The sequence below is a fragment of the Olea europaea genome, chromosome 9, assembly GCF_002742605.1.
Source record: "Olea europaea var. sylvestris chromosome 9, O_europaea_v1, whole genome shotgun sequence".
Taxonomy (NCBI): domain Eukaryota; kingdom Viridiplantae; phylum Streptophyta; class Magnoliopsida; order Lamiales; family Oleaceae; genus Olea; species Olea europaea.
Genome location: NC_036245.1, coordinates 10314876 through 10341918, shown reverse-complemented (window position 1 = coordinate 10341918; position 27043 = coordinate 10314876). Strand labels below are relative to the sequence as shown.

The window sequence follows — 27043 nt, the reverse complement described above, 5'->3', positions numbered from 1 at the left end:
TTTTCAGTCCTTCTGCTAGCTGCTATGGGCTAGCCATTAAGCCCCTGACTCCTGTACATATGTTTAGAAGGGACAGTTTTTCATTCTTTTATACTTTGGATTCAATCCCTTCTTTCTTTCTTTTCCTCCCTTTTTGACTCCAGATTATGTGCAACCTCCATCCACTCTGGATAGTGCGAACACTTCCTTGTTTGTTTGGATTCAGTTTTTGATCGGGAGGGAGTTGTTTCATGATATTTTGACTGGGACCAATGCCAAGGCTGGGGTAGAAATATATGCTCCCCAATTTTTTGCTCGCCATCTTGGTTTTGGCCAAACTTGGCCCGTTCCCCCTTGCTATTCAAAGAATTTGATAGACTGCTTCCACACCATTAATAAGGTGGAGGCAGAGGCTATAAATACTCGCAATCTTCTTTTGACGAGCAACTTTTCATTAGCCTCCTTCAATCCTAGCCGTGCCATCCATTCCCTTTTTGAACGACTCTGACCGTCAGTGAAGCGCAGATTGTTTGCGACTGATGCCAATCGTGCTTTCCATTCACTAGACCAACCAAAAGTTTCTTCCACCTCTCCTGTTTTGGTCACTCCTGTATCCATTAGGATTCCCTCTTTCTCTGCTCATGCTAAACAATCTGCCCGTCCATCGACTTCTCTTCCTGCCAAGCCCACTACGGCTAAAAGTACCCCAAGCCGCAAACGGCCAGCCTCAGCGTCTCCCATTTTGGAGGATGATGCTGATGATGATGATGATACCCCTCTCATTGTCAGGATGAAGGTAATTAAATTGGTTTACTCATAAGCATACCTTTCCCATACTTGAGATTTTTCCTTGTGCTGATAGTTTATTTGAACTTCTCAGAAAAGTTCAACCTCTCCCTTGAAGGCTTTGGTGTTGGCAGCTCCTGCTCCATCATCCTCTGCTGGGGCTGCTTCGTCCACACCAGCTGATGAAGGGACTACGCTTAAAGAGAAATCTTCAGTCCCAGAATCTTCATCACAACCAATGGACAAGCCACCTTCTTCCCAGGGCGTTGACCCCCCAAACGTCGAAGCAGAAGGTAATTCGTTTTTTGTTGCTTTACCTTTGCTTGTGCTGTTAGTGTTGATTTTGTTGCCTTTTGAGTTCTACAGATGTTCCCATGAGTCTGCCCGTTGCGGCAAGGTCTTCTCGCTTAGACAAGGGGAAGTCCTCACGAATAGTGGAGCCACAGGTGGCAGATTTGGCTGGGGATATGCCATCTTCTAAGATTGCTGATGAGGTAATCTTTGCTTCACCTTTACTTCTACTTTGTTTAGTGTAGTGGAAACCTTCAATATTGACGATTTTCTTTGCAGGATGCTGATAAAATTGTGCGTTCCATTCAAGACTTGTTCGCTTCCTGGGGGCAAGTCAAAACATCTCGCCCTGCTTCAGCCAGTTGTCCTTCTGCTTCTTCAGAGAACGATATGAAGTTCCTCGAGCAGTCGATATTTGAGTATGTGTCCTTCATAGATATGAACATCGGTAAGGCTAGTGCTGCCAGGCATAAGGATAAGCTTGAGCATTTGAATGCGAAATTGGAGCAAGCACTGACACTTCCGTCGCTCAATCTTTTTGCTGATTTTAAAGCGACGTTGAAAGTTATCCATTCCGAGGTCCTTTCCTTGCTGGCCAAGAATGTTGAACTGAAGGCCAAAAGTACTCAGTATCTTCGCGTCGTATCTGAAAAAGAGTCTTTGCTTCTGGAGATCAACAAAGCTGAGGACGAGTTGAAAGAAATCTCTTCCGAAGTCATGATTGAAGACTCTTTGATGACTAGTTTAGCTGCTCAGATAAAGGAGCTTCAAGCCAAGATGGACGACTGCAAGGCGAGAATGGCTGCTAAAAAGCGTAATGCCTCCCAAGGAATTGAGCGAACTAAGTCTTTGGTCGAGCAGTACAAGAAGTTGGAAGTTGATGATGATGTTGTGGCTGAATTAAACATCACTTCTTCTCGGTAGAACGAGGACTGGGGAAAACTTAGGGAAAGAATTCGTTCGGTATGGGGCGAATTGTAATTAAGACGTATAATGCTTTAACTTTTCTTTTTGTAATTTCGCAGTTGACTTTCCCTTTGTAACCTTGTACTGATATAACAGCAGCCATCATTGTCAATGAGTAACTATTTTATCTTTTTGTGCATTTATTGACGTTCATCTTTTAATCGTCAATCGCTCAGGCATTTAACTGTTTTATGCTAAAATTTTTGCACATTTTCTTTTGATATTTCTGCCCAATTTTGGGCCATTTAATCCCATTTACTAGACACGAATATGGCTGCTCATATTCTGTCTTTTCACCTTCACCCCACAATAAATGCACATTATATTCTGTCTTTTCACCTTCACCCCACTATAAATGCGCGTATACTTCATACTTTCCATCTTCATTTCGATTTTCTTCTTCAAAAAATCAATTTGCTACCATTGCTTAGCATTTTTGACAATCAATCAAAAGCTTTCGTTTTCCATGGAAATGGGTCATCTGATCCGCCCACTTTGCCATCTTTCTTGATGTCACCTTTGGTATAGGAGATATAAGAAATATTCTTTGGCCAGCAGCAAAGTTCTTCCCATCGTCTCCGCTCCTACAAGAAGTTCAATGATGGAAGGCAATTTTTGGGGTGCTTGTAGGCCACCTTGCTTGCTGAGAGTGCTTCTCAGCCTCCTTGCCTGTCGTTGCAGCGATGCATTTAGGAAGGTGATGTGAGGGCGCTTCATCTTCCTTTCTCCTTGCTGAGAGTGCTTCTCGGGCTCTCTGCTTGCCTCTGCTGTAGTGCGATCAGGACGGCGATCAAGGCCAGTACACCTTCTTACTCGGCGATCGACTGGGAGATTAGTTTATTCTTAATCGTAGTTTATAAAGCATTTAGCATCTTGTATTTCGCAGTTTTTGTAATGAACATTTGATAATAAAGGAATTTATTTGAACGTATTTCGCTCTAGCCCTTTTTACTCTACGATCGTTCAATGCGATTTGGTTATACTTTTATTTGTTCACTTTCCCATAAGGAAGGAACATACTTTTTCAAATATTTGCCATTAATGAACCTCATGTGTTTGGTGCCATCTAAATCTTCCAAATGATAGGCTCCATTAGGCAATACGTTATTCACTTTATATGGTCCTTCCCAGTTGGGAGATCATTTGCCATATTTGGATCTTTACTATCCAAAGGGAGTACTGTTTTCCAAACCAGTTCGCCCAAGCTGAACGACTTGGCTATAACTTTCTTATTATAAAATTTAGTCATTCTTCGTTTTTGAACTTGCAATCTATCTAGGATGTCTAACTTTAATTCTTCCAACTCTAATAAGTTTTGAACTAGTGATTCAGTATACTCATCATCACTCAACTTGTGTTGCAAACACACTCTGATCGATTGCACGTTGATTTCCATAGGCAAAACGACCTCCTGTCCATAAGTAAGTTGGAAAGGAGTAATTTTGGTACTTGACCGAGGCGACGTCCTGTAAGCCCATAAGGCTTTGTTCAGACATTCGTGCCAATTTCTGGCATTTTCATCTATCATTTTCCTTATGATATTTTTTAGAATCTTATTAGAAGATTCTGCCTCCCCGTTGGATTGAGCGTAATATGGTGTGGAGTTTACTAATTTAACTCCAAACTCGCTCAAGAATTTATTCACTTGATCCCCATTTAAAGATGTTCTGTGATCTACCATCAAAGTTTGTGGAATTCCAAATCTATAAATGATGTGATCACGGATAAATTCTATGACATTTTTCTGGGTGATCTCCTTTAAAGGTACCGCCTCTACCCACTTAGTGAAATAATCAGTTGCAATTATAATAAAAGTATGTTGCTTGGACGACGGGGGATAAATCTTCCCTATTAGGTCTATCGTCCAACCCTTAAACGGCCAAAGTTTAATAATAGGTGCCATCTTTCGTGATGGCGCCCTTTTTATTGGACCATGCTTTTGGCATGCTAAACAACTCTTTGCATACTGAACGCATAATTCTTCCATCTTTGGCAAAAAATATCCACTCCTAATAATCAACCATCTTATCCTTTGGCCAGCTTGATGAGCTCCACATATCCCTTCGTGCACTTCAGCCATGATCGTCCTGACTTCTTGCAAACTTACACATTTTAGCAGTATACCATCAGAGCGTTTCTTGAACAACTCTTCATCTATCAGTGCATAGTTTAGCAAACGCAACTTCATTTTTCTACTATCTTTTTTATTAGGTTCTTTAAGGAGCTCCTTAATTTATGCCCTCTAATCTATTGCATCTCCATCTTGTATGCAATGAAGTTCAATCCTTCTTACCCTTCTTTGGATCACAGGCAATATTGTTCAATATTCACAAGTAGACTTCCAATTTAAAGTCTTTGAGTACCCTGAGGCCATCTAGGCCAACTCATTTGCCTGTCATTGTATATCCTATTAACGCATTGAAGTTCTACTTGGTCGAATTCTTCTAATAACTCTTGGGCAATTTCATATTGACTCATGATGGAATCACTTTGGCATTTAAAATCACCAATCAGTTGGTGAATTACCAATTGAGAATCACCTCTAATGTTTACATTTTTTACCCCCATATCTATCATTAGTTCCAAGCCCACGATTAAAGCTTTATATTCGGCCTGATTGTTGGTGCACATCCTATTCAAAGTGAATGCGAACTTGTAACAAATTTCTAAAGGATTTATCAATGCTACTCCTACTCCTACACCTTTAGAGGTTTTTGACCCATCGAAATACAACACCCAAGGTTTTAGCTCGAATGAATTGATTTCTAATTCAATTTCTTCAAGCATGTCAAGGCATGGATGATCGGCTAGAAAGTTAGCAAAAGCCTGATTTTTGACTGCCTTTTGGGGAATGTATTGTATTTCGAATTCTGATAAAACTAATGTCCAAAGGCCTGTCCTTTGGTGTAAAATAGGGCGAGAGAACATATACTTAATTAAATTTACTCTAGAAATCAAATAAACGGTTACGGGCCGTAAATAAGCCCTTAATTTTGTACATGTGAAATACAATGCAAGACGTAATTTTTCGATAGTAGAGTAATTACATTCACATTTTGTTAACCATCTACTCAAGTAGTAAATCGCCCTCTCTTCACCAAATTGGTCTTCTTGTGCGACCATTCCAACTATTGATTCTTTTTTAGCCGATACATACACTTTCATTGGCCGTCCTTGGATTGGTGACACCAACACTGGTAGAGTTGATAAATATGTCTTCAGGCTTTCAAAAGCCTTTTGATGTTCTTCTTTCCAGACGAATTCGTCCTAATTTTTCAGTTTTAAAAGTGGCGAAAAGACTTTAGTTCGCCCTGCACAGTTAGAAATAAAGCGTCTTAAAAAGTTTACTTGGCCTAGAAATCTTTGCAATTCTTTTTTGTTGCTAGGTGGTTTGGCCTCTAGAATGGCCTTCGCTTTATTTTTACCAAGTTCAATCCCTCTTTTGTGTACCAAGAAACCAAGAAAATTTCCTGCATTAACACCAAATGTACATTTCAAGGGATTCAACTTTAGCTTATATTGCTTCATTCGCTCAAATGAACTTCTTAACTGTTCGAAATGATCCTCTTTTTTAATGGATTTGACCACTATATCGTCTACATACACTTCAACAAACTTGCCTATCATATCATGAAAAATTAAATTCATTGCCCTTTGAAAAGTTGCTCCTGTATTTTTCAGACCGAAAGGCATGACTACCCATTCGAAACATCCTAGAGACCCAGGGCATCTAAAGGCAGTTTTGTGTATGTCTTTCTCAACTATTTACAAAATATTGTCTCAATTCATCCTATTTCATCAGATCCGGGGTGTGATAGGGTTTTCCCTGACTTTGTCCTTGTCAACAAACAATTCGAAATACCTCGATATAAATTTGATTGTATCCTAAATACCCATCCATGAAAGAATACATGACGTGTCTGGCAGTTGAGTCTACTAAAGAGTCTACCGTGGGCATTGGATACTCATCTTTGGGCGTGGCTATGTTTAAATTCCTAAAGTCTATGCACACCCTTAGTTTACCATTCTTTATTAGTACTGACACGATATTGGACAACCATTCGACATACCTGGCTGTTCTATTAAATTCTGCTTTTAATAATCGCTCTATCTCTTTATTAATCTCAGAGAGTACATTAGGAGCAAAACATCTAGGAGGTTGCCTATGAGGTTTAAAATTAGGCTTAGTTGGTAATCTATGTTCCAACAAGTCTCTATCTAAACAAGTTCATATTCCCAAGCAAAACAATCTTTATACTCCTTTAACAAAGCGACTAATTTATCACTAACCTCTTGATCGAGCATCTGGCTGATGAATGTTGAACGATCTTCTCCTTCATTACCAATATTTACTTTAATCAGAGGGTCTTGTGCTTGAACTTATCCAGGCTTGATGATCCGCATTACTTCATCGTCCAGGTCCCTTGTAAACACTTCTTCTTCTAAACAATCCACCTTGTTGACTTCTCGATCAATACTTTGTTCCAATTCGAATACTGCTAATTTGTCTTTCAGCACCTTTAGGCCTGCCTATTCTTTCGCTTTGTCCTTACATTCTTTTTTGAAAGCCATTAATTTGGCTTTGAAGGCCTGAATATCGGCCATTTGCTCTTGTTGCTTAGAACTCATTCAAGACTCCTTAATTATTCTTTTGCCAATTACTGGCTCTTCTAGGGTCACTATATTTGGCCTTATCTGTCTGACCATTTCAGTGAGTGCGTCCATTGAAAATGGCTTTTCGCTTTGCGCGACAATTTGAGTTTCTTCCCAATCTTGTACTATCTTGACAGGTCCATAGTTTCCTTCGTACATGAACTTTTCCACTGAGTTTGCTTCTACAACAAAAGGCCTCTGATCGGCCTGTACCACCTTTGCTTCACCCTTGTTATTCCAAAAAATCAGGCATTGATGGAGCGATGAGGGTATACAGCGACTTCCGTGTATTCAATCTCTTCCTAGTAACACATTGTAACTAGTATGACCATCTATTACAAAGAAGACTGTGGTCCTAGTAGTTGTACCTATAGTTATGTCCAATGGCATAACTCCCTTAGCTGCAGTTGCTCCTCCATTGAAACTTGTAAGGATGACTTCTGTTGGAATCATATCCCCTTCTGTCTTTGCAAATTTCTTCATCATCCTAGATGGAATGGTGTTTATAGCTGCTCCATTATCGACAAGCACTTTTGTCACAGGTATGCCGTTAACTAGAGTTTTAACGTACAACGGCCTTAAGTGTTTAGTCAATTTCATGGCTGGCTGTTTAAAAATAACCTTTTCGGTAGCCTCTATTTCTACTTCCTGCTTGTCCTCTGTTGAGTTATCCTTTTGTGATAGGTCAACATGCAGCATATCGCACTGAGCCCATGTCTCCTGAATTCCCCTTTTACTATTTTCTGATGCTTTCTCTTCAGTTACCCAACCTGTGGGAGGAGACATTATTCTTGGAGGCGATCCATACTTTTCAGAACGAGGCACTCTCTTCCTTTTGGGCGTCCCGTACAACACGTAAAAATTGAAAGAACGCCCAGATGGTTCTCCCAATAAGTCTATTTCACGAACTCCCTCTCGATGTAGTTGCTTCAACAGAATATTGTGCGACACTTCTCTTCTTCTCCTTTCTGCTTCCAGGTCCATTTCCTCTTCAATGTTTGTCATTCCATCATCTTCCTTACAATTTTAGGCCTCTCTAGAAGTCTGGTCTTCTTCATATTCCAGCACGCATGCTTCTCCTTCGTTGTCCTCTCTTTCTTCTTCTTCTTCTTCTTTCTCTTTATTCTTGAACTCATTGGCTAGTAAATAGTTATTAGCCACAACAGGAGGTAACGTACCGAATTGAATAGTAAGGGGCTGATCTGGATTTTCTTCATCCTTTCTGTCTCGTTCAAACTTTGATCTCCAGAAGAAGTTTCTGGCAACTCTTTCATTGATTCATCTGTACCGGTCTCTTCACTATCTTTGAGAACATTTTGATTGGCTGCCTTGAGTAGTTTAGGCACTTTAGGATGTGGCACTCCCTGTTGTTTCCTCATCATTCGTCCATAATTTCGTTGGAAACGCCTTTGTTGGGTTCTAGTCATCTCGTCGAAGGGTATTGCCTTTCCTGCATTATACTGGAACGAATGCCATACATTTGGTCGGCGAGGTTGCGGCCTGAATGTTCTCCCATTATCTACTGGCCTAAATTGCCTCTCAAAAGACGGTCCCTTGTAGAATGATGTATCTCGCCTTCTACCAGGTTGAGCGTTTAGAAGGAGAGTAGGGTGATGGGGATGCTGCCATATCTCTGGTAGTTTCTCCGTATTTCCACTCACTTCTCTTTTACATCTTGCACACAAGACGTCTTCATTCTTCTTTGGCTCTTTCCCTTTAATACGTTCAAAGACACTGGGATGTGATCCAGAGACTTCTTCTCCATCATCTATAACCAATTTTAATTTTGGCAACTTGTTTTTGAAACCAGACATCACCATATTCACTCCAAGTGGCTGTGGAAAAGGATTTTCATCCACTGCCATCTTCTTCTTATTATCGAACGTAATTCATCCTGATTCAATGGCATCCTGTAACACATGGTGAAAAACTAAGCAATTTTAGTCAAATGTAACCATGCATTATGCCACTTACAATATTTTTTACCCTTAATTTGTTCAGGGTTTGACAATTTATGCTTATCACTCAACTTTATCTGCTTATGTTTATATAATTTATCAAATATAAGGTTAGCTTTGGTTACATCGAACGAGAACGTTCTAGCTTTTATGTTTTCATCTTTCATAGGCTCATCTTTGCCCGATGGTCTAGGCTTAGCCATTATGGGACAAGTATACGTGTCTCCTTTGACTAATTCGGCCAAACACATTTCGGTCTGATCGTATGACTCGTCATTGATGGTATGAACATCAAAATTTGGGTCTCTATGATAAGTCCCCTTGCTAGAATTTTTTATCTGCTCTTCTTCTCTTATCAATCGTTCATACCTAATCACGTTTGCACTCACTTGGAAAAGGTCAGGAAATTCCTTGTCTTGAAATTTCTTTATTAAATCAAAGCTCAAACAACCTTGAGCGATTTTGACAAACTCTTTTTCGGGCAGAGGTACAAAACATTTACTTCTTACTGTCTTGAACCTTTGGAGGAAACCTTCTGCCCATTCGTTTGGCATTTGACGTAGGTTCGTCAAATCGGTTAAAGTAACTTCAGACTCAGTCCTATAAAACTGAGTATGGAATAATTGTTTTAATTGTTGCCATGTTTGAACAGAATTTGCTGGCAAATTGATGAACCAGGAGAAAGCTACTCCTATTAATGAACTAGGGAAAAGCCTCATTTTATGATAATCAGTTACATCATCACTTTGCAGTGTGAATCGTCCTATGTGTTCTAGGGTAGACACTTCCCCTAAACCGGTAAACAGTGAGAATTCTGGCACTTTATACCCTCTAGGCCATGGATATGCTTGGTCAATCCAATCAGGATATGACTTTGTGTAAGTCGGCCTAATGACAGGACGTACCCCAAAGGCCATCTGGTCCTGTACGATTTTCATAATCTGATTGCTCAACATGACGTTGGGGTAATATGGAATCTCTACAGGTTGGTTGACCGGTTGATTTGCTTGAGGCCTGATATTTGGTCCTTGATTAGGAATAAAGTTACCATGATTTGGGCCATTGTTACCATTAGCCTGAACATTTATTCCTTCATTAACACGTGGGGTATTCTGTCCATTATTTAGGACATTATCTCTTACATTTGGATTACCCCCCAAGTTAGGCGTACCACTACCATTATTCTGATTTGGCATTACACCATCCCCTTGGTTTGAAGTAGAGGGACCGAAATGTGGTTCTACCCCTTGACTTGGATTTAGGACTGGGGGATTATGTCCCGCAATTGTCCTAGTTTGAAAATGATTTGCAAGAGGCATAACTGGTTGACAAATTTGGCCTACTAATTTATTCATTATTTCTTTCAAAGTATTAAGTTGTTTGGCCATATTGTAATAATGTGCATTCCCATTTTGGGTAAATCTTTCCATATTATGAATATTTCGAAAATTTACCTATTCAACGACATCTTGTGTGAGTTCTCCAAGTAGTGCGCGCATAGTTCAAGGACTCAACTCTGCCATTGATTCGCAACGACTGTTACTGCTCTGATTCTGTCCATCTGTTCGTGGAGAGCTATGCTGCTCCTCATATCGCTCGATCACAGACTGGACTCCTCCCTGACTTGCTGCTTCCTTATCGGATCTCTGAAGCATATTGTTTCATCTTTTATATCTTCAACACAAAACACCACTGTTCCACTGGGCGTGCCAAATTGTTTCGCGCAAGTTAGTCGCTAACAATTAAAAAGGGATCAGACGATTGTGTAAGGGACAAACCTCTTGAAACAAAGTCCCAAAAAGGGGCATTTTTATTGGCGATGACTTTACAATTGGAAAATAAAAATAGAATGCCTCCAAGGGGCGCAAGCACATGAGTTACTGTAAAAGAAGTGTTTAAATCTAAACTAAGAAATTGAAAGTTACATATTCTCTATTTGAGAGTGTTTGATTCGAGGTCCTCTGCTCTATGTCTTTTCTTCCTTTTATATTCCTTGGATGATCTCTTCGTGATCAACCGCTTAAAAACTACTTGATCGCTCTATAATTGCCCACTTTCCTTGTAGTGGCCAACTTGTCATGAAACTGCCTTATCTAACTGCTGCCATTACTTTTGTCGTTCAACCGTCTTCAATTGAATTCCTTGAATCGTGGGACGTGGTAGGACTACTCAATAACTGCACTTTTGGGTAACCATAACATCTCATGTTTGCTAAGATGCTGGGCGACTCGAGTGTTTGGACGAGAGCAGGGTCACAGCTCTGGGCGACTGCATGACAATTCGTTCGCTCAAATCTTGGGCGACTTGCAACCTTGGGCGATGGTATTACAATGTTCATGGGCTTCCCTATTTGGGCCTTTATCCTACATTGCTTGATTGACTCGTTCTTTGGGCTATTTGATTTTTTTTGGGACCTTCCAGTTGGGCTTCATTCCTTGAGTTATTCGACTTGGGCTGAACTTTTTGTGTGTCAACAGGTAGCAAGAAAGTGTCGGTAGTGCCGTGCCACCCTAAAAACAAGTTGGATCGGGCTATCCAACCAGTTTGCTTTATGCCTCTAACTGGACATGCAACTAACCAAATGAAGCCTTTTGGTTGGGCGAAAAAGATACACACTGTCAATGTCACCTAATCAATATCATGCACTTAGAAGGACAATAACTGTAATACCTTAATTTAGTAAAAAAAAAAAAAGTATAACATGAGGCGGTGCAATTGAATTGGATACCAATTCCACCCACAATCAATTTAAAACACACACAGCACACACACAAATGAAACAAAACAGAGAAGAAACGAGAAAGAGAAAAAGAGAGGGAAAAGAAAGGAAAAAGAAGGGAAAAAAAAGGAGAAGAGGAATAAAAAAAATAGGAAAGTTCACCTATACTGTTAGAAAATAAGTGGTCTACATTATTAGACTTGAATTCCTCAATTTCGAAAGGTAAATAAAAAGTTACTTATTATTAAGTTATGTTTGATTTTATAGTTGTTAGATTATTAAATTAAATTCAATTTTATTGAAGGGGTTAAGTATAATAAACTATGAAATTGAGTAAGATGAAAGAAAAACTAGTTTTAGTGATTAAAAAAACAATAGAAATCGCCCAAACATGAAATAATTAAGTTTGGGTATAGCCTATTTAATTATTGAAATTATTTAAATAATTAATTGTTTATTTAAAAATTATATTGTATTTCAGGCTACGATACTGATATCAGAACAGCTTACCAATCAGGTTGATTTTGCGAACATTATACTGTGAGTGAAAAAATATAAATATTTTAAAAATATTTTTAAATTAAGTATATTGTCAAAGTATGTGCAATTATACGTTCAAATTATATGGTTATTATGGAAATCTCTTTTATTATGATACATGTGGAATATCAAATATTATTTATAGCATATTTGTGACTTGCTATGTAAAACATGTGATATTGAGATTTGTTTGGTATGTGAGACATGCAATATTGAGATCGGCCAGAAAAGTACCCATGCTTATATACTTCTTCTAGTTCACAAAGGGGCATTGGCCGTGTTCTATCCTACACGAAGGGTTTTGATCTGACATTGATCTTGATCGTGTACATATAGTTCACAAAAGGGCCTTGACCGTGTTTTAGAATTGATTATGAGAGGTCTTTGAGATCGACTTTCGTTCACAAAGGGGCCAAAGGCCCGTGGCGAAAGTTCTTAGCCCAAGGGGCGGATTATATATTTCAGTCAAAGGGTACATTTTTTATAGATTTTTTAGTACGTTTGATGTAATGAGATTATAGCATGGGTATGAGCTGATGTCTATATCATAATTTTAAGATGATATTTTATGACCTTATGTGAATATTTCACTTTTTGGCTATAATTACATGATTGTAGCTTGTGAATTATCAAATGATATGAATTTGATATTCGATAAAAATGTATAAATGAAAAAGTATAATTATTTTCGAACTTCTCCACTCACTGAGCTATCAACTCATATATTTTCTCGTGATTTTCCTACAGGTGGAAAATTGATTCTTTTTAGCTAGAAGAGCCTAATGATTTTGAAATGAGAGCCACACGACATATTGAGTGTTATAATTCACATTGATGAAACGAAATAAATATTTTGGGCCCATCGCATTATATTTTACATAAGGATTTGATTTTGTTGCATTTTTTGAAATAACCCATAGTCAGTATCGGTGATAGATTTGACATCTAATCAGCATTTATCATCGACGCACGTCACGTTTCGAGTCCACTAGCATGATTCGGGACGGATCCTGTCAATAACTTTCTGTTTTATTTTTAAAAAGCATATTACTAACTTAATGCATCAATGATGGCGGCAAATTAATCATCATGGCGCAGTCCAATAGCTCTTAAAAGCCTACTTTCAGCCTACCATCGCGAATACTAATTAATTATGTCACGAAAAGCCTGTGGAATTACCTAACTCACTATCTCCTAAAACACGTGATTTAATGCACTTAAAAAATTTCATGATTGAGAAACCCGGACATTGGCTAATATTTTAGATATATAGTTTTTTTTTCCCAAATATTAATATCAATAAACTTTAGCCCTTGTTTGATCCTCATTAAATTAAATTACATTACATTAAATTCCATTTTTCTCTCTCCTATTTTCAACCACACAATCTTCCATTAAATAATATTACACGTAAATCGAAAACTTTTCCTTCTTTTTCAACCACTCATTTTTCTAAAAAATATTATTCCCCCTATTTTCATTTTCAAGTAATGGGCATCAAACAGGGGCTTAGTGAGTTTTCAGGAATCAACAACAAATACTAATGGGATTTTGGATATCCCAACTGTATATATAAAAAAAAAAATACCTCAAGAATACAAGGATGCTGGTGTAAGCCTTACCTTCCAATAGGAAAAAGGTGCTACATATGAAGAGATGGAATAAGATGGGAAGTACTACTTCTATTACAATGCAAGCAAATGAAAATCAAACTAACGTTTTCAAATGTTTGGAATCTATATCTATCTATCGGTACAAGAGCTCAGAGTCATCATGGAAGGTCAAGGGGGCTATACTCCTGATAATGGTGTTGATCCCATTCTTCATATGTAAGAGATTCGGCAATTGGCTCCCCTCACGAAAGTGTAGGAAACCATATCACGAATAATATAGATTGTGTCTGATCAGTCTAAGAATGATCTGAATCATTCAAGGTTGTGATGCAGTGGACGGTCACGGATGAATCGGCATCTACCTAAATGTCAAAAAGACTTAGATGGCGAGCAAGTAAGATCTCATCCAAGATAGTTGTCGTAAGATGACGATAAAGCTCTAAAATAATGTCCAGCATGGTCCCAAATAATATCCCCACCACTAGAAAACTCATCATTGATGTATATGTCAGTGTTTATCCTGTAAAGTACCGGCAATAGGGTATATCAAAAAACTAAATTAGGGAGGCAAGAGAAGGAAGAGTCAGAGAAAGGCCAAAAAGAGTAGTTATATCCATATCACCACACGAATGAATAGGCCAAAATAGACAACCCATACGAAGAAGAGAAATCATGTGGTATACTCACCATATTATCCTTCTAGGATTCATATGTGTTTCATTAAGCTTCATCTCATTCCTCATAAGCCATAGACCAAAAAATAATATAGGAATGATGGTATGAATGTGGCACTTATGAACGTACTAGCCTGATACATTCATCTTTGAAATCGAGTGGAACTCCTTCATTAGATCTTATCGGTACCAACCTGAAAGACATCACCAAATTGATTTCATACCTGATCAGAGATGGTGTTGCAATGAAGATGTGGGAACTAGTCTCTATCTCTGAAGAATACTGACAACAAGAGACTAAGTGACATCCAATCTTCCTCTAAATGACCACATCAATCGAGATCAAATCATGTTATAATGTCCAAATGAAGAAAGAAAGTGTGGTAGGAATAATGAAACTCCACATTAATAAGAATCTTGAGACTGTAAACTAGAGAGGACTAACTATCAAGCTGATTTGGTAGCAAAACTACCATCCGGTATATCTTTCCAGAAAATCTAATCGGAGAACCTGATTCCAAAGGGGTGTAAACCTAATGTTCTCAACCATGGAGGGTAGAAGAATCTAAAGAAATTGTCCAGTATCCCATCTAGAGCTATCATAGAATTCATGCACCCTCACAAGAGAGTGCTGGCGATGAAGGAATAAGGATGCCAAGGTAGTCTCATCTATCCGGTAGTCATGCCAGCAAAATTGGTTCTTCGATTTTGTTTTCTTCAAATACAATTATAAACGAATTAATGGTTGTTAATTCTTGGAATTGTTTCTTGTAATTATATATGATTAATGACTCAATGTTTTTTAATTCGTGGAATTATTTTTTAATTTTTGTTGTTGTATAATACAAATAATTATTGTTTGAATTGTAGCGCCTGTATATTTTCTTATTCGAGCTTAGCCAAGCCGAACAGATCCCCAGTCTCTACCCTCAATTAAGTAGTTTATTTTCAAAATTGCGTTTATATTTTTGAAAATTAAAGGGATACTTTGAGTGATGAATTTGAGTTCTGTAGTAATTATCAAATAGTCTCTGGACTATAGTTACATAAGTTAGTCGTCTAAAAAGAAAAATGAAAATCCAGATTTAGAGTGAGCACAAGTTTTTTTCTTGCCGAGTTATTGGATTATTTCTAAACGTAAGGCCAAAATTCCATGCTTGACAGGTCTTTCGTGTTATTCTATTCTATTCTCATGTAAGCGGCAAAGTTCTTGACTAGCCTAATTTGTGCACGGGATGCATCTGCTTTCCCTAGTGAAAAATGCCTTATCATGCTTGTAATATAGTTTCTGCTTCTAAATTTGAGATTGACATCTAAGGTTGGACAAAACTCTCGAACTGAATCAAGTGGTTCTTCTTAAAATAAATACCCAAACGAGTATCTGAATTGAGAATTGACGAGTTTGATTCAATTCTCGGATCTAGATCAAGAGTCAAAGAATCGAATCTCTTTAATTTTTTAACTAATTTATTTTAAATAAACCAAAATATTTTTTCTAAATAAATTTGCTAACTAATTAATTTAGCTCAAATAAAAAAATATGATTTTCTCATTTCCAATTTTTAGTTCAAAGCCAACTTAATCAAATTGATTTATGTTTTATCCAAATCTGTTACTCTACGTAGTGTCATTTTTATGTTCTGAAGAAATCGAATTGAAGCTCCACAACGCATCTTTTAATTACATTGAACTCGCTATCTTTCTCTTCCTGTGATTTTAACAATCAAATTTATGAAGAACTCAGCAAAGAAAGACGCAAAAAATATATAAGATTGGATTACATTATTTTTGTAAGAACTAAGATTGAACATATCATTAGTTGAATTAATGTAGCTTGGTAAATATTAGAAAATTTAATTATAATACAGAACCTGAGAATCGAATCAAACCGAACCCGAACGTTTCCATAATTAAATTTAAAACCCCATTGTTCCACTTACTAAATACCTGAAAATTTCGAATCTGGTTATATTCTCTTTAGAGCCGAACCAGACCATGACCAGCATCAAATGGTTTTGGAAATGTAGAAACTGTAGATAAAGATAAACTCTTCTTTTCATTGTGAGTGCATAACAACTGTGTGCGTTTGATAGCATATAAACCTGAAGAATTTGACTCCCCCCCTCCAAAATACAAGGACAATGGTCATATTTTTTCGAGAGAACTCAGCGTTGAAGCTATAGGTGTTAGTTTCTATCAATATTTCAATGTTTTACCAGATTAAAATTCGTTATTGATTATAATAGTAACTTTAAGTTTTTGAAAGTTCTTACTTAGCCTATTAGTTTGACCATTAAGTGCAGAAACATTCTATTAAAAGCAACAAGTTACATTTTAATAGTTTCTAGATGATTAAGCATACAAGTCAATTTTCCCAAGTTTGAATGCCACATTTTGTAATACGAAAGCAGTTAAGAACACAGTAATTGTTGATGGAAAAATCCAACTGGGTAAAAACTCGAGGACCAAACCAGTTATCTTCACTATAGACTATGAACCTTACAGTTAGTTGCTACCTAGCCAACTCCACTAGACTTCTCGATCTACTTCCTGTAATCTCCAAGATCAACTGACTTCACCAGCTTCCCGATATTTTACAACCACCGGCTTCCCGATATTTTACAATTATCTCTTCCAAGTGGATACCCAAGCATCACTAATTCTTGTTCTTCTTCCCACGCTTATAGTTCAAAGTTCCTCAATCTCCTGAAGCTTCAAAATTTGTAATTGAGAAAGTACATTCCTTTTTATGATTGCCCCTCAAAAAAATTATTACATATAGTTCATAAAAAGTTACAAATAAAATAAAGTTTAAATGCAATCAACCGAGCCAATTTAACTGTCCAATTCGCAAATATACTAATCCTTAATTTGTGTATATATATATAGGAATAACTCATCTTATATTAAGCATTGATGACATGTCATATTAATTCATTGGTGGAAAGTAAATTTAATTCAAATGTTGAGATCTATCAAATCTTTATTCACCAAATAATTAATATGACATGTCATGGTGCTTAGCATAAGATGAGCACCTCATTGGATCATTCTTATATATAAAGCGATGCAATTTATTTAGGATAATTTGAAATGTTTGACACTTACGCCACTTCGACAAACACGCTAGGCAAGTCAAGTTGAAAGTTTGAAGTAATAAAATTTCAAGCACTACAAATAAAAGTCGATTTAGAACACTTGGTATGTGATGACCTTAAGGCACTTAGAGATATTTAAGTTTATCTTTCGACATCATAAATTTTAAGTTCTTGTTTGACATGGTTATTGGTACAATATATATTAATTATCAATAGAGTAAGTAATATGTTATAACATAAGGACATGTCGATTGATGTTATTATTAATCACTTGAAATCGCTTCTTTTAATTTTTTATTTTTATTTTACGGCTATAGAAATTACTATTAAAATGGAAGTTGAACATACATTTCATGAAAGAAGTATTATTTCGAGAAAAAAACGCTTTGATCAAAATTTTGATGTGAGATAATACATTCAATTGAAAAATATTTGGGCGTTGATTATTTCTTATATATGTTGATTAGACCATTATTCACTTATGTTAATGTTTGAACAATTTAAGAAAATATAATTTTTTTGGATTTCTCTTTGATTATAAAAATAAAAAATAAAAAATTGAAGAGTGCAAATAGTAATTCTTTGAAGTGTTGTTGTGATAAGATTGAAATTTTTTGAAGCACGGCAAAAAAATTTTATTATGGGCAAGAGTTATTTTTTTAGCTACAAATTTGAGAAATGGTTTGTCAAAAGATTGAAAAAAGATGGTTGAAATGCTAGACTATATTAAAATGGACTATTATTTTTCAAATGTGTGAATTGTATTTGCCAAGAATAGCTTCCCAAAGTGAAGTTGATAAAATCCTAATTTGGTTAACAATGTTATATAAAAGGTGAAATAAATTGGTCACACTGTCTATAGAAAACGAAGTTCTAAAATAGATTGAATGTAGCACAGATCCACCCTAATCCACTCAAATTTGTCACTAACTTTAGAGGTCTTATGCCAACTTCAAAATTTTGGAAAGAGGCAACTTGAACGATTACTATGACTTGTCGAGTGTTGGCTCGCCTGTCTTAAATCTGGTATGGAAAGAGAAGACTTTGGATGGTCAAATTTCATAGTGTTTCAAGTTATTAACATAAATTTGATATATATATAATTTTATTTTTTCAGTCTCTTTGTCAGTTTAAAAAATGCTAATGGAAACTTTGACTCGACAGATACAAATGCTGGCATGAACTCAAAACAATTAATATATTATCTAAAGAATAAAACTTCCTGTTGGGTATAGGGTTGAAGACAGGGGCGCCACAAACTGGGACAGGAAGCTATAGAAAAAGCATGTGAAAATTTGCTTAAATTCAGTGACAAAGTGGATAAATATTTTTAAAATAAAGAATAAAAAATAATAAATATTGTCCTCTCTAATCTAGTAATTCCTATCGAGCCAGCCACCCTTTGTACTGCCAGTCAAATTCGTAGTCTTTCTATACAAGCCTATTTTTAAGAAAGTTATATTTGAATCCCTCTAATTTTGATAAATGTATTATAAAATTGTAGATTGATTGAGAATGTGTGGTTAAAAAAGAAGGAACGTTTTTTATTTATGTGTAATGTTATTTGAATAAAGAATGTGTGGTAGAAAATGAGTACTGTAAAAAAAATAATTTGGTAAAATGTAAAATAATGTATGACAAACAAGGGCTTACATTTTATGAAAGTTAGTTTTATTTTCTCCCTGTCGTCCCTGAAATTTAGCCCCCGTTTGGTCCCCATTAAATTATATTTCATTATATTCTATTTTTCTCTCTCTTATTTTCAACCATACAATCTTTCATAAAATAATATTACAAGTAAATCAAATTTTTTTTTTCAAACTCTTATTTTTCAAAAAAAAAAAAACATTATTCCTCCAATTTTCATTACCGAAAAATGGGGACCAAACAGGGACTAAGCTGGATTTCTCTTGAATCACTGAATTATATTTTAAGAAAAACGATTTTATATAATTCACAATTTGTTTAGTTTACATTTAAAATAGTCAGCTAACGTTTCTTTAAGTTTAATTAGATTTTTACGCCTCCCTCATCATGTGCATTTGAAAATCAAGCAAATTGATGTAAAAAGCATGAAAGGAAGAAGCAAAGGAAAGAAGCTAAGCAATGAAACTGACAAAATGACAGCTTCGCCTTATATAAAAATTTTCATTTTTGGATAATATTTTTATCATAACAGATAGAATATCAATATGAATCTACAATAACAATAAACCTAAAAAGAACATTTTTTCAGATTCGGGACCAACCGTCAATATCACCGTTTGCATGGGATTTTTTATTTTTCTTTTTTCAGAAGACATTTTTCAATGGGCAAACATCCTTGAATCTTGCTACATGCATATGATACTTTATATAATGGGTTACATAATGTTATATGTTACTCTATCATTTGTTAATTTAAACCACAGTCAATTTTTCATCTAATCTTTTCCTATTAGATTTTGTGCTCCAAATTAGGGTGAATTTTTTGGAAAATATTGTTTCCTTATTTTCACGCGATTTTATTAAAAAAATATTATTTTCTTTATTCTACATTATTTTTTATATTATTTCCATCTTTAAGATCTTTTTAGGGTTTGGTATATCCCCATAAATATGTGACTCTTCATTCAGTTTAGGCGAAGTTTCATTGTTGAATTCTTGTATTCTTTCCACATATTGTCTTTAATAAAACATCGATTTCTCTGCCATTCTCTCTTCAATTTCTTCACTTTAATCTTTTTTTCACATTGTGATCATACATAATTCATATTGTTAATTAATCTCAATTCTTGCATCGCATCCTGGTCCAACAAGTGGTATCAGAGTTAGGTTGCAGGTTCTTCGTGATTCGATTTAGTTTTTTTAGAGATGACTGCATTGAAATGTGATATTTCGTTGTTGGATTGCAATACGAGGTTTCATTGTGGCAAGTAAAGATGAGGGCTATGTTGGGACAGATGGATTTAGATGATACTTTGTTGTGTTTTGATAAGATGCCAGGAAATTGGACAACGGAGGAGAAACAACAGAAAGACTGGAAGACCCTATTGCAGATTCATCTTCACCTTTCCAATAACATTTTGCAGGACGTATTGAAGGAGAAAACAATGGTTGCTTTGTTGTTAAAACTGGAGCAGATGTGTATGACTAAAAGTCTTATGAGCAAACTGCATCTAAATCAAATATTGTATTCCCATCGCATGGCGGAAGAAAGATCGCTGGAAGACCACCTTGCTGTGTTCAAGAAAATCGTTGCGAATTTGGAAACATTGGAGATCAAGTATGATGAGGAGGATCTGGTCTTGATCATGTTATGTTGGCTGCCTGCTTCTTACTCGTCATTTCGGGACACGATTTTGTACAGTCGTGATACACTTACTATTGAAGACATTTATGATGCTTTATTCTCAAAGGAGAAGAAGAAGCATCTGATTGGAGCTACATCTAAGGATGAGAATGATCAGTTATCTCATGGTGATCAACGATTGGGTAGATTGATGACGAACTTTAGCAATTTGTATTGCTTCCACTGTAGGAGGAAAGGACACGTCAAGAAAGATTGCAATAAGTTATAGGTTAAAGGTAATTTAGATGCAAATCATGGGAGGCAATCATGTAATTCGGATGCGACCAATATTGTCATGGACTTTTCGAATGTTAGAGATGTGGTGTTGATCGTATCTGACATGGAGTCTAAGCATGAGGAGAAGTAGATTTTGGACTTAGCATGCATGTTCCATATGTGTCCCAATTAGGACTTGTTTGAGGCATATGGGGCAGTTAGGCAATATGAAGTTGTCATGGGAAACAATCAATCTTATCGGGTTGCTGGAATCGGTCGAGTCAGATTGAGGTTGCAGGATGAGACAGTCGAAATACTTGGTCAAGTTCGACATGTTCCAAATTTGAAAAAGAATCTCAGCTTGCTGAGTACTTTAGATTCAAATGGGTATAATTCTCTGGTGGAGGTAGAGTCTTGAAGGACCGAATGGGTGTCCAGGTTATACTAGAGGGACGGAAGAAGTCTCAATTGTACATCTTACAGTGGCACACAGAAGTAGTTAGAAGACATGTGGACAAGTTTGGTATGGTGGTGGAAATTCAATTTAGTACATTACCTCTTGTGATGGGCTTTGAGCCGGTTTAGAACACTGCTAGGAAAGACGTTGGTGATTCTGCTATGCCACCAATTTCAGTGGATGCACTGTGTTCAAATGCTACGGTTAGATCCATTGAGCGTAGGCACGATGTTGGAAATGTTTGTAATGCTTTTTGGATCTTGGAGGGTGACAGTTCTAACAAGGGGCCTTTTGATCAGACATTTTGTGTGAATTTTGCTACAGGGTGTGCTTCGACCGTGTTTGGTCGATATTAATTCCTTATTAGAATTTTAGGAACCTAGGATTAGGGTTTGGGTGTCACTTGTGGATGTTGGGCAAATTATAATTTTTTGTGATGTGGAGAGTTTTGGTTAGCGTTTGAGAAGTTTGGTTATTTCGATGCAGTCGGACATGTTTTTCGAAGTGGAGAAATTTTGAAGCTTTGTTCGTTGCACTAAGATTTGGGTCAAGGTGGAAATTGTTAGATATTGTATCCCAAATTGGGGTTATTTTTTGGAAAATATTGTTTACTTATTTTCAAGTGATTTTATTAGAAAAATATTATTTTCTTTATTCCACATTATTTTTTATATTATTTTTATATTTACGATATTTTTAGGGTTTGGTATGTCCCTATAAATATGTGGCTCTTCATATTGGTGAATTCTTGTATTTTCTCCACATATTATATTTAATAAAACATCGATTTCTCTGCTAGTCTCTCTTCAATTTTTTTACTTTAATCTTATTTTCTTCGTTCTGATCATACATATTTTATTTTGTTCATTACTCTCAATTATTGCATCGCCTCCGTGTCCAACATTTCCCTCCACACCATTTTATATAATGCCTTATATACCATTTTATGTACAAGTAGCCTAATCCAACAACCTTTTATCATTAGCCAAGAAAATTAAAATTCAAGAAATATGGTGATATTTCTTGCCTTTCTTGAACATAAAATTCTGTTAATTTTTTTCTCTCTCTCTCCATCTTGCATTTAAACTTGTATTCACAGGAATTGGGTCAGATTTTCTTTTCTTTTCTTTTCTTTTCAAATTTTAAGTTTAAGATTTAAAATTCATTATACCATGATCAGAGCATGGACGTTCAGCTATTGGATATGGACTAGCAGTGGAAATTGGACCTTTCCATGTCCTGAAAGATGGGAAGACACTTTATTTGAACCCTTACTCTTGGAATAAAGGTATTAGCTATCTGCTACGTGCAATCAAATGATTGATTTGCATTTAACTTATTAATTCCAATTTTATTGAGATTTTATTTGTCAGTTTTTAAATTCAAATTTGCCAAGGGAGTTGCCTAATTATTTTCCATTTTTGCAGTTGCAAATATATTGTTTGTTGACACTCCAGTCGGAGTTGGTTTTTCTTATTCTATCACTACCAATGATCTACTGAACAATGGTGATAAAAGCATTGGTATTAGTTTCTTTCTTGAGGCCCTTCTTGATTTTTTTCCTTTTTAATGTTATTTTGGTAATGTATAGAAGCTTGATTTCAATCTCATTCAATGCAGCTGCCGACAACCTAGAATTTTTCATGCAGTGGTTTAAGCGTTTTCCAAATTATAAAGGGAGGGACTTAAATATCACAAGAGTAAGTTACGCAGGTGGGTTATTGTGAATTTTCCATAAACTTTGAATAGTTATGGAATGACTACCTTTATAGTAACAACTCAAGCCTCATCCCCAAGCCGTTAACTGACATACGTACTTTCAGTTCTGAAAGAGTCTGAGTCCATCTTATCCTTCGCGGATTTCTATCACATCCTCAAAATTCGAGTCTTGGGCCTTTCACTTAAGGATGATTTAAGTTGAATCTTGGCACCAGTATTCAACTTAAGTTTCTCTTAAAAGGAGCTCATATGTTCGAATTCTAGGGACGCAATAGAAATTCTTAAGGGGTAAGATGGCCCAGACTCTCTCATAGCGGACAATACGTAAGTTAATAGTTTGGGCACAAAGGCTTGATCGTTACATTTATGTAGTTTTCATCCGTTTGGTTTACTTGTTGAAACTAGTTTCGGGAAAGGATTTAAGTAACGTAAAGAGGATCGACGCTATTAGACATCGTATAAGCCAACACTAATTCCTAGCTCAATGGCTCATAGCATCCTTTTTGCTATTATGAAATAAATTGTGGTGCACTTAATGTACAGGACACTATATATCACAACTAAGCCAAGCAATTTTAAGGCACAACCTTGGAAAGGAGGAGGAGGAAGACGAAGTTATCAATTTGAAGGGTTTCATGGAATTGGGTTTCTCCCCTTGATATTTGAGACAAGAAGATCACATTGCTTATTTGACAAAATTAAACAGGTAACATACCCTTTTAATGCAGGTTGGAAATGCTCTAGCCGATGATCTTTACGACCAATTAGGGCGCTTCCAGTATTTGTGGTCAGTCGGTATGATATCTAATCAAACCTCAAGCAGTTGAACATTATATGCGACCCTGGATCGTTTTTACACGCATCAGAGCAGTGTGATGAAGTTCTCGATATATTTCTTGAAGAAATTGAAGACATTGATATTTATAGTATCTTCACTCTTCCATGCACAGCCAAATTTAATAGATTTAATCAGCTATTGAAAAGAAATAAAGTAAGTATTTAAATCTTTAATAATCTCTATTTTAATGTCTTTGAGATTTTGTCTGTTGATTGAATTTAAATTCGCGAAATATTTTTTATAGGATATGAAATAATGTTCCTTATATATTGTCTATGGATGACTAATGGAATCAAATTTCCCATGATAGAAGGTTGATCTTATCAATAGATCATACGATCCTTACACTTTGCAGCAATCAGTTATTTATTTCAATCTTCCTGAGGTTCAAAATGCTCTCCATGTTCATAGCAAAAAACCCTCATCCAAATGTGATACATGCAGGTAAATTCTATTTTTGGATGGGAGGGAAAAGGATTCTTGGAGTCTTATTCTCATTTCCTCGCATTTCTTCGTAATTTTTGAAATGATAATTTAATCTATATTCCCTTTCTTTCTGAGTGATGACAATTTATCAATTATAGTTGTTTTTTTGCCTCATTTGCTTGTACAATTGCATATTCTAATGAGAACTTAAATCTCAACCTGATTAAAGTTATTAACTATAACGTTTCTGTGCTACAAAAATAAAATATAGTGCAGGAAAGTAGGCGCTATAATGTGTATTGGCTGACCTAGAAATCAGTGTTCTAAAAATCACAAAGCAAGCGTGGAGACCAAGATTTGGCTTAGGCATAAAAAAATCATTTTTTTTATTTTAATATTTTTTAAAATTTTAAATGAAGGGGAAAAAAAAGCACGCCTAGGCAACAAAAATATTTAAAAAAAAATAAAAAGTGCAAAAAAGCACAAGGCGAGGCATTTTACGCCAGTGCCTAGACGGTGTTTAACTGCTCTTTTTAGAACACTACTAGAAATATAATTAAAAAAAATTGTTTCATCCTTTTAATTTTCCTTTTCTTCTTGACGTTTTACGTTGTTTAGATTACTTTTCAACTGCATAACAAAATTTTGAAGTACCTCGAGTGTGAAATTTAGGCTCCATTTATACAGAAACAGTTGTTTTATCTTTGGACCTCTGAACAAATAAGGAAGCACAAAAACTTCTAAAAATCCACAGAAACAAACTAGGTGTCTTTAACAACCCTCCTGTACATTTTAGGGATGGAATAACCTTGAACTTAATGGGATATAGTATGGTGATTCAGTTGGAGTAAGGTCTCGAGAGATTCAAGATTCTTTTATCATCCCAAGTCAATAATATTCTCTAACTATAGCAGTTCATTATATTTCGCTTTTAGCTATTTCCAAGGTAATCGATATTTACAACTTGACGTTAATGCATTTTCTTGATTGATAAATGATTCACATAATCACTTCTTTGCAGTGAAATGGTGAATGAAAATTGGAAGGATTCTGCTACTTCGGTTTTGAACATCTACGGCGAGCTTATACCTTTGGGACTTCGTATTTGGATCTTCAGTTTTCTACCTGTTCCCATTTTTATGGTTTTCTTTTGAATACTTGTTAACAAAATTTTCTAACTTAGATATACATTATGGAAGGGGGACATTCATCTTAATCTCTCTTAGCATAAAAAGAACCTAAACTCTACAATGCTATTTAAGGTTGAATTTAAATAATTAATTGTATCCCCCTTCCAAATAGCTAAAGCTTTTAGATGAGATGGATTAACATGGTAACATAGCCAAGAAAAGCGATGGTTTAGGTCACATTGTCACCCATTTGCGACATCATGCAAAAAGGCAATCCTGCACATGAGGAGGCTCGCTCAAGATTCAATTTATATAAATAAATGTGGTCTCTGAAACAATTTAAGTTTTTAGATGAAGCATTTCATACGGATCAGTAGAATTGTCTAGAGGTTGTTACTCATTTCATTCGTTTATTGTCCTACATTGTACTAATATTTTGTGATTTATATTTGTATTTAAATAAATCAACAGATCATATTCGTTCTGTTCTAAGTAATGTAGATAAAAGCATCATATTACAATCTTTGTAATTGTTTTCTTACGGTGGGGATGCTCATGTTGTAATTCCAGTTACATCTACACGTCACAGTATAGGTGCTCTAGAACTTCCAAGAATTAATCATTGGCGTGCTTGGTACGACGATGGCTAGATTTTTCTGCTTTCTTTCATCTATCGAATTTTGCACACTCATCAGTTTTTTAAGAAAAAATATGAATCGAACTTGTTTGCTTTATCGACTAAGGAGCATGTGTTCATTATACGATGCAAACTAGAAAATCATTGGCAAACAAACTATTGAATTTGTCTCATTGTAATGGTATGAAACAGGCAGGAGGATGGACACAAGATTACCAAGGATTGAGTTTTGTTGTAGTGAGAGGGGCAGGCCATGAAGTTCCCCTGCATAAACCTAAGCAAGCCTTAACACTTATCAAGTCTTTGTTATTAGGAAATTCAATGCCAAAACTGGAAAAAGTTAGTGATTCATAATCCTCTTCCCTCTCTCCCCTATTTAGCTGATAATTATAGGGATTAAATGGTGTAATTAACGCTAAGACTTGTCGATTTCGATTTTGGAGGCTGTTTAATAGCAGTTGAGATAGTAATAAGAAGTTCCATTCCACTTTATCTTGTGTATTTTATGTTAGAATTTGAGTGTGACCCAAATTCCTTATTAAAATAATTGAAGAGTTCTAATTGAAATTTACATTAGGAGGAATTTTAATTGAAATGCTATTGAGAAATCCTATTGAAGTTTAATTGTCAAATTCTAGTTAAATTTCTATCTGGAAGCTCTATTGAGAGTTGAAATTTGTGATGAACTTGAAGAGTTCAAAATAAGAAAACTTTTAACATTTTATTTCATATACAACTCTATTCTAGGGGGTTGGATTGTACCCTATAATTACTCTTTTTCTATGGACTCTTCTTCATCGGGAATAAGTTTGACTGGCCTGAAGTTGACTTTTGGTCATATTGCTTGGACAAACGTTTATGTATAGAGATGTACAAATTGTAATGGGTAATTAGGGATGACAAAAGGGTGAGGTAGGTGTAGCTTTCTTCGTCACTTGGCCTGTCGGCAATTTTGAGGAAGCTGGTCTCAATTTCTCATCTTGTTTCATCATTTACTTATTTTTTAAAAGCA

General features: G+C 35.8%; 1 pseudogene; it reads left to right on the top strand.

Moving 5' to 3' along the window:
• Positions 1 to 20198: 20198 nt before the first annotated feature.
• Positions 20199 to 26385, top strand: LOC111399939 (annotated as a pseudogene).
• Positions 26386 to 27043: the final 658 nt, after the last annotated feature.